This window comes from Oreochromis aureus, linkage group 5, assembly GCF_013358895.1.
Source record: "Oreochromis aureus strain Israel breed Guangdong linkage group 5, ZZ_aureus, whole genome shotgun sequence".
Lineage (NCBI taxonomy): Eukaryota > Metazoa > Chordata > Actinopteri > Cichliformes > Cichlidae > Oreochromis > Oreochromis aureus.
In genome coordinates, this window is record NC_052946.1 from 34,161,353 (window position 1) to 34,170,399 (window position 9,047).

Consider the following 9,047-nt stretch of genomic DNA (forward strand, 5'->3'; position numbering starts at 1 on the left):
GTCGCCTATCTTTAAATCTTTGTTTAGTCAAAGGCTCTTCACCGCCTGTGTTTACACAACGACGCTGAAACTATTGAGGGAGACACACTGATGCTGAGGACAACGTCTGCACTCCAGATATGAAGAGTTTCCTTAGCTTTTGGAAAATAACTCCTGGGTATTGACAGCTTTATCAAGCAGTAGTTATCTTTAGTGTGTGTGTGTGTGTGTGTGTGTGTGTGTGTGTGTGTGTGTGTGTGTGTGTGCGTGCGTGTGAATGTGTGTGTGTCTGTAGCTAACTTTAAAGATGAGCGATAACATAGAGCTGAGATGAAATGATTTTTACTTTAGTTTAATTTGATATTACTGAGCTTTTATAAGATGATTTATTTTTATTTTTCATTATGTATGCACACTGGATAAAGTACATAAAAACATCATCAAAGAGACTTGAAATCCAAAATTTTAATGCGCATTACTTATTTGGAGAATACCAATATTAGAATAAATTCTCCCCAACCTATAAATGCCTAAAAAAAGTACAGACCTTAACCAGCTATACTTTCTGTTACTGATTTAGGTCATACATGATAAAGGAAAATAAAAATGTCTTTCAAATAACTCCTTCATTTGTCACACATTTATTATGTTTGTAATCTATCCATTAAAAAAAAAAACTCAAAACAATCACTTAAAAACAAAAAAACAAAGAAAAAAAATCATAACCCTAACATTTGCATGCAGGCATTTAGACTGCTCACACTGTATCGGGTCCAGTCATGTATCTGGGGAAAGTCAAAGATCGTTCAAGGTTATCCAAACAGGTCATGTGGATGTGCAGTTTTAACAACACCTGCTTAATGAAATGAATCTAACACATCTTGCCAGTCTGATTGCAGCCGTCACTTCCAGTGAGTTCCCGTGACGCTGAGGAAGCACAGTGCAGTTGTTTCATCCTCTAATGTCTTTTGTTTAATATGATGAGAATATGTGTGTTTGTGCCCACGTTATGTGTGTCCACCTTGTGAGCCATTGTCTCTGTGTATATTCTGTAACATGAGGACTTCTGGGTCGGAGCTGGGAGCCATGACTCAGGAGGAAACAGGTTCTCCTGAGCATGGACAACAGGATGCGCTCACTGACACCATCTCCACACCCGCAGACATGGATACGTAAGGACTCCTGGGGGGAGATTTGTGCTACCTTACATCTGGGCTAATGCTGACATCACTGACCTTTCCAAATAAAAGAATGGAACAAACTTTAGGGTAATACTTTTTGTTAAAATAGAGGGGAGAGAATGGCAAGAAAGCAGAAGACATTAAGAAGAGGGCTTCATAACTTTTGAGTGCTTCAAGAAGATACAGAGACATGTTTTCCTGACTTTTTGCTTAACCAAACACATTCATAGAAACGTGCAGTTTTATATGTAAACCTCAAAGGTAATTCAACTTGCCATATATATACGTTTGATTAAAAAAAAAACAGCTCTGGGTGAAAATATTTTTTCTGACACAATGTAAAATAATGGAGAACAAAAAAAAAAAGAACACTGAACTACTATTTAACTGGAAATCACTGACTCATAAAAATATATTATATTTTGAAGACCGATGTATTATTTTCCAAAATTAAAAGGGCATTTTCATCCTCGCTGTATTGTTTTTCTGGTTTAATATTATCTGTACTTTATTTCCTCAGTCAGACTGTTTTTTGTGGGTCGTTAAATAAAGCACGAGTCTGAACCTGTTGCACTTGGCAGTTACAGAATAGGAGTGATAGTGAAAGCACAAATAAAGGAAAACATATTGGCTGTGAAGATGATTTATGAACTTTGCAAAACATACTGCAAGACTTGAAGCACTAGCAGCGCATACTGGCCTACTGAGGCTTCTGTCACTGGAGAAACTGGTATCTCCGCCTTGTCTGATGAGTGATGACAGTAATGAGTCTATAGGGAAATGCTTGGTTTTTGCTAGTAAAAGACTATAGAAAATGTCACGGTAACTAGTTAAATCTTGTTTTTTGAAATATTTATATTTTGTGGCAATGTTCAGTACTAACAAGATTTGAGATGTAGCAGTACAGAAAGTCAGGGAGGCTGTTCCCTCGTTTCCCTGTCTGGGACCGGCATGTGTTATCCCCAATGTGTGTTAGAGTCGCACAACAATATATTTAGTAGGAGGAAGTCACTTTTGTGAGCTAAACACTCCACATGTTACAGTGTCAATCTGTTGCACAGTGTTTGTTTCACAAACTTTGGATATGGACATTTAAAAGGGCTTTGTAAATCTCACGAGCTTTCTACTTTCTCTGCGAAATGATAAATCATATGCTTTGACACATTTAGGTAAAATTGTGGGTTATCGTCAGAATTAAATAAAAAAAAGAATAAACATGTTGATGTGTACCATTTTAAACATCACATCTGTACAAAGAAAGACAGAAATCCTTAACTATTAGCAACTTTTTAATTTGCTGCTTTTAATTTGAATACTTGTGAACTTCTGTGTTCTAAGTACTATGTTAATGAGCCCTATAAACACCTTACAGGTGACACTGTTCTCCTTGTAACCCTTTATGTTGATATCATTTCAGTGCCATGGAGTCAAGGAAACATACCTAGATCTACACTATGATATTACAAAGCAGGGGTACAAAATGACAATGGCTCTGGGAAGTACTGTGATGCAGACATGACGACCTAGTCTGCCGATTGTTCAAGCAAGAGGCAGGCAGGCCAACTGCTTTCTTCAACTCCAATGTGTGGTGAAGAAATAAAAGCTGCCATTGTCTCTGTCTTCCTGTGATTCCTCAGCCAGCTGTCTTTCTATCTGCTGACATGCACTTACTGTCACAGTATGTCATCAGCATTCCTGCCACAGAGCTAGGGGAAGGCTTCTTACGAATTTTCTGGAAGTGCAAGCTGTATTATTGAGCAATAAAAAAAAACCTGTGTTGAAATGTGAGCCTGTCAAAGTAGACTCTCATGTGAAGTTAAACATTTTGTTGTGTGAAATATTCACGCAAATGTCACATAAGCATTATTACTCCCATGCTGAGGGACACTGAGAAAACTCAGAAAAGGGAAGGAGGGAGAATATAAACATTAGGAAAAATGAATGTAACCTTATACTTTGCAGGGCCTAATGCCATGTGAAAGGAAGAAAAGCCCTATAACCGCTACATCTGTGTTTAAATGCCCCACATACAGCCACCAAAGCGTCAACTCTAGACTGAAAAGTCATACACACCCATCTACCCCATCGGATTACGTTCAACTTCACAATGATATACCATTTCCTGCTCAAATCGTCGTCAAGTATTCTTGAATACATTACATAAAATCCCCCTGCACCTTACTGTCTTTGTCAGCCAGTTGTTTTCTTTGGGTGTTTCGCACAAAACTGCGGGCAATCTCAGAAGAGTTAGGAGATTGTCCGCAGTTGCACCTTCTCACAAGCAGCACACAGCAGGAAATAGTCCACTTCAGACATGCTTTCTCTGCTGGAAACACAGCATTTGGTTTCGGAATGGGTGCTGCCCGGGTATGGCATGCAGGAGGTGGGACACATGACGTCCACTTCTCCCTGTGAATTTATCAGACAATTGCCATTCTTTTCTCACATGGGCTCAGTTAGTGAGCACAGATTTTGCAGTAGGGGTGGGGAGGGTGACGACTGAGTCAGACATTTGTGTTTTCGCATGCCGCTCCGTTGGGCCATGTTTAGAAAACTTACAGGGAAAATGTCATTCTTTGAAAAGATATTACTCCAATTTTTGCTTTAATTTTGTTAGTATGAAATGAAGAAAGCGCTCCAGAAGTAGTGTAAAATCATACACATGATTCTTAACCCTGTCATATTCACCAAAACCTTCAGTTTCTAACTTTCTTCAGTTAAGTTATAATATTCATTAAATGATTGGAATCCATCCATCCATCCATCCATCCATCCATCCATCCATCCATCCATCCATCCATCCATCCATCCATCCATCCATCCATCCTTTTTCTTCCACTCATCTATTTGGGAAAAAAATATCACACATTTAATAAAAAAAATATAGTAAATGTAGACTAATCAATCACAAAAACAAGGTCAAGAAAACTAAATAAAAATACTGAAATGCTCCTCCCTACTTTTTTGGACGCATTTTTTTCTTCCCTCTGTCTCTAATAAACAGACCCAGCATCCCTCCATTCCTCCCCACTGGGACCAGTGATGGAGCGGTCCTCCCTCCCAATGAGACAAGTTTCACTCAGGCTAGCTATGTGATGTGCGTATTATTTAACTGACCCTGGCCTCTAACCAGAGGCCCTTGGGAACACACACATGTGCAGGGCAAAGGAATGTTGTTGTTGGTTTTTGACTGGAGAGAAAAATAAAATGTTAATATTTAATCATCTAAATATATTGGTTAAAAAATAGAAAGAGCACTGGAGGAGTGTGGTTTTCTCTTGAGGTCAGTGATCTACTTTACAGTTTTGTGTAAATTGATCTGGATTACATTTAATTATTTACTTTATATCATTACCATATATGCATTCAAGCTCCCGCCAACGTACACACACATATGCACACACACACACACACACACACGTACTCACCGCCTTGTTGTTCTGAGCCCCTCTTCGCCCTCTTCAATGCCCCCTATGTCTCAGGAATGTGGGAATGATTGCTTTAATTTTATAAAGCGCACGGCTTCCTTTGGTTCAATTTTCACCAACACCATAAAAAAGAAGCAGTTGTAGGTCAGCAAGAACCCATCTGGTTTTGCCATTGCTGGGGCTTTAATGACCAGGTAATAAAAGTTCAATTTGACAGAAATTACAACAGATGTTTCGAGCTATAAGCCTCAGACATAGTTGGTTCCACAGCGGGATGAAACCCCATGCCTAAAGGGGCTGCCCACTCGTCTGATACACTGTACTAAATGACTAATGTTTATACAGCATGAGAAATAACATTACAAAATGCACATGTAATGACACTGAGCGAGCAATACAGCTTTAGAGTCCAGCTTTTTTAATAGCTCAGAAAAGTTTCCTCTGTATTTTTATTTAGATACAGAAATATAGAAGTTTTAAGATGTCATAAGAGAGAACACTTTATATTTTTAATTAACTTGCAGGGAGTTGACTGTAATGCATGTATGGGAACAATGCATTCCATTTAAACAACCCTGCAATAAATACGACCTTCCGGGCTGGGAGATTACAAATCATGTGTCAGTACTTGATGCATTGCAATGTTTGACTGTATTATACTATACTGCAAGGTATTTGTGTCATTGTGTCCCAGCTTGTACAAATACCACATAGTGACCTTTTTATGACCTTTGTGTTACAAAGAGGATAAACTAAATAAATAAATTCATCATACTGTGTTGTAAATTTGTAGATATTGCAGATGTAGATCTTTTGTTTCATCTCCTGAATGAAGCAACAGGAGAAATTGGAAAAAAGGGTTTTTAATGGAATTTCAAAAATATAGTTTATTTTAAATTTACACCCATTTTGACTTTGAATTGTGCAAGTTTTGGCATGATAATCAATTCTTTAATGGATTTAAAATGAGCCAATTTAATAAATTATGATTATGATTATGAATCATAATAATAATTTGGCAGCTGACCTTCATCTGCAGAAGCAGGAAAGACAAATCAGTCTTTCTACACTAACTGTTATTCAGTCCTCAGAGCATTAACATTTTCTGTTGATTTACACGGCAGGTACACTAAGACTCATCCTGTGCCAACTTTTAAGTTAACAACTGAACCGTGGGAAAACTGCTTGGTTTGCTAAAGCTTTTCTCAACAAACCCAAGTACTGCAGTACACACAGCATTAAACTTTTAAAGGAATGTCTTCAGCGGATATGTCAAATTAGACAACCTCAGGGCAGGTATTCAATTCTTGGTTGCTCTATGTTTTCCCATGTGTATGAACAAACTGCTGCTGTGTCAATCTGTGTGAAAATGGCTTACGTTTTTGCTTTATGTATTACATAGCCTGTGAGTCAACACAGGGCGTGACAAGGGATGACTTCCGTCTTAATAGCCTTTAATAACAGAAAACACCTAAATAAAAAGAGTGCAACTGCCTTAAAACAAGAAACTCAAGAAACCCAAACTACAAATGTCCTTAAAACACAGCTGGTGTTCAAATAACACCTTACACGATTGACACTTGTTCTCACTTCTGGTGATTTATAATTCCCCTATGGATGCAAATAAAGAAAAACCTCAGCCAGTGTCCAACTCTCCTATGATGGATGATATCCTAAAGGAATTCCTCAACACTACACTTCTGAGACCTCTACCTGCACCCCAAACATTAAAAAAAAAGAAAAGTTTTCAACCTCTCCATTTCCTGTGCACACGCACAGATTTGAGAGCGGATATGTTCTCACATAGAGTCACAAGTTCCCACAACTCTGAAAAACATCAGTCTTTAAGATCCAGGACCGATTTTGTTTTTTTACGCCCACTCTCCTTCCCTTGATGGGGACTAGGTGTGTTAAGAATATTGTATTTCTGTTCTGTTCAGGTGACTTGAGGAAAGAAGTAGTTTCGCAACAACACAACCCATTGTCTTATCAACAGTTATGTACAGTTTCTTTTTCAGATTTTTTGAGTAGCTGGTGATGACAAAGAACTCACATTCCTGAGTGACAGGGATTCGCAGCTGAATGGATTTCTTTCAGGTAATCATTTTCTGAAGCAGGAAAAAGGAAGAACTATGTCTCAACTAGACTGCAAAGACATCACTGAAGTCAAAAGGTTACTTTACAGCCATGTTTGGTATCAACAACAGTGATACAAGGAAAGGCCATTACTCTGGCTTGACCTTTGTGGAGACATTACAAATGTGCTTACCATCCACCTTGGATTCACTGAGCAAAATCCTGATTTGTTTGAAGCTCCTGTTCTGTTTGCTGACATGGGGCTTTCATTTTAGCGTTAGAAAGAAGTTCCCCCCCATCTCTGTGTGGACTCTCTCTAGGCACTCCAGCTTCCTACTGCAATCCACAGACATGAAGTTAGTGGGGTTGGGTTAATTGGTGCTTCTAAATTGCCCGCAAGTGTGAATGTGAATGAGAATGGTTGTCTGTCACTCTGTTAGCCCTGCGACAGGCTGGTGACCTGTTCAGGATGCAGGCCCTGTGATAGCTGGGATAGCCTCCACATCTATCTAGCCTCGAGAGACATGATAAATATAACTTATAGATGCAGGTCATGAACTTAGCTTGTAGATGAGCTTATATCTATGACCAAATCCAAATAAAGTTTTGAATGGACAGCACCGAAGCAATTATTGTTCATTCTGATAGGAACATAAGTTAGCCAAATATAAATGGTAAATGGCCTGTATTTATATAGCGCTTTACTAGTCCCTAAGGACCCCAAAGCGCTTTACATATCCAGACATCCACCCATTCACACACTGGTGATGGCAAGCTACATAGTAGCCACAGCCACCCTGGGGCGCACTGACAGAGGTGAGGCTGCCGGACACTGGCGCCACCGGGCCCTCTGACCACCACCAGTAGGCAACGGGTGAAGTGTCTTGCCCAAGGACACAACGACCAAGACTGCCCAAGCTGGGGCTCGAACCGGCAACCCTCCGATTACAAGGCGAACTCCCAACTCTTGAGCCACGATCGCCCCATATAAAGAATTAAGAATGGTTGTGGGGACATTTCAATTGGAACATTGTATAAATTGTTTAATTCTTTGGGCATTTCAAGACGCATCAGAGCTAGAATGAAGCATGTGGTACTTTGGCACCAGTTATCTATCACTGTATACAATCATGGTATGTCCAGTAGAGGAAGAATCCTTTAGGTCAAAAAGAAACTTCATTGACATCGTTATGTGAGTAAATATTCAAGAATTTCAGTGCATCCTGCAAGGGCCGTGCATGTTAATATCCTGAAAGATTGATCTCACACATATTCAGTTTCCTTTTGTATTCTTCTTAAAATTGCGTCTAAATACATTTACCCTGTGGCATCTGAGCATAACACAGGATGACTTTGTTATCTGAGCTCATCTTGCTCATTATTAAATCGGAAGTGAAGATAAAATATTGCCAAATACAATTGCATAGTATTTGCTTTAAAAATGCTTTGGCCACTGTTTAAAACAGTACCAACTGCTTTCCGTTCACTGCTGTTGTGGTAACACAACAGAACAAAGCAATCAGCAGAGGGGATTTCCTTGCTTACCATTCAGCCAATAATACAGCTCTGATGACAAACAACACATGAACAGAGCATCGGTATTTACTTATAATAGAAACAACCATCTGACGTTAAAAAGTATGAATTATGTCTTCCATTTATTTTTGTTGCTCCTAAAAGTAAGTGGGCTTTTTGAAGTTCATGATCAATTACCCACAGAACTAAAACAAACATTTTTGTTTGTTTGGTTATGTTAATTCAATAAGTGATTATACATGACCTGCATAGGACTGAATGATGTCATTGCTGTCAGTGTTGGGCTGAATTCCCATGGCTGGAAGGCTAAGGGAAGGAAGGCTTCATTACATGACCTGTGTGCGCATGTCTGTGTGATTTCGGCTTCAGTGAGCAAAATGTTTCATCACTGTCAGCAAAAACAAAGTGAGTTATGAGGGATAAAGAATAATGATATTGGGGCAAAGTGCAAAATAAAGAGTTAAGGAGTGAACGCTGAAATAAAGACATTTCTCCACATGGACACTAAATTTTGAGACATATTACGTCCTCCAAGAAAGAACTAAAGAAACATAAAATGGATTAAAAATTCACAACAGTGAGGTGCAAAACAAAAAGAGAACATGATAAAAAACTATGACAAACCATGAGAAAACCAAGTAAACATGCTGAAAATTATTAGGACTGTGGATATAGAACAGCATTACTATGCATGGGGTATGCATAGCTAAAGCAGAAAGGTTTTAGGCACATATAAACCACCACCCGTATAACTATAGCAAATTCCTGAGGTGGAGGTTGATACATTTACTTGCCCACCTCTGAAATTCTGTGAAATTAATTTGCTTTTACCTTCTTTTGACTTAAT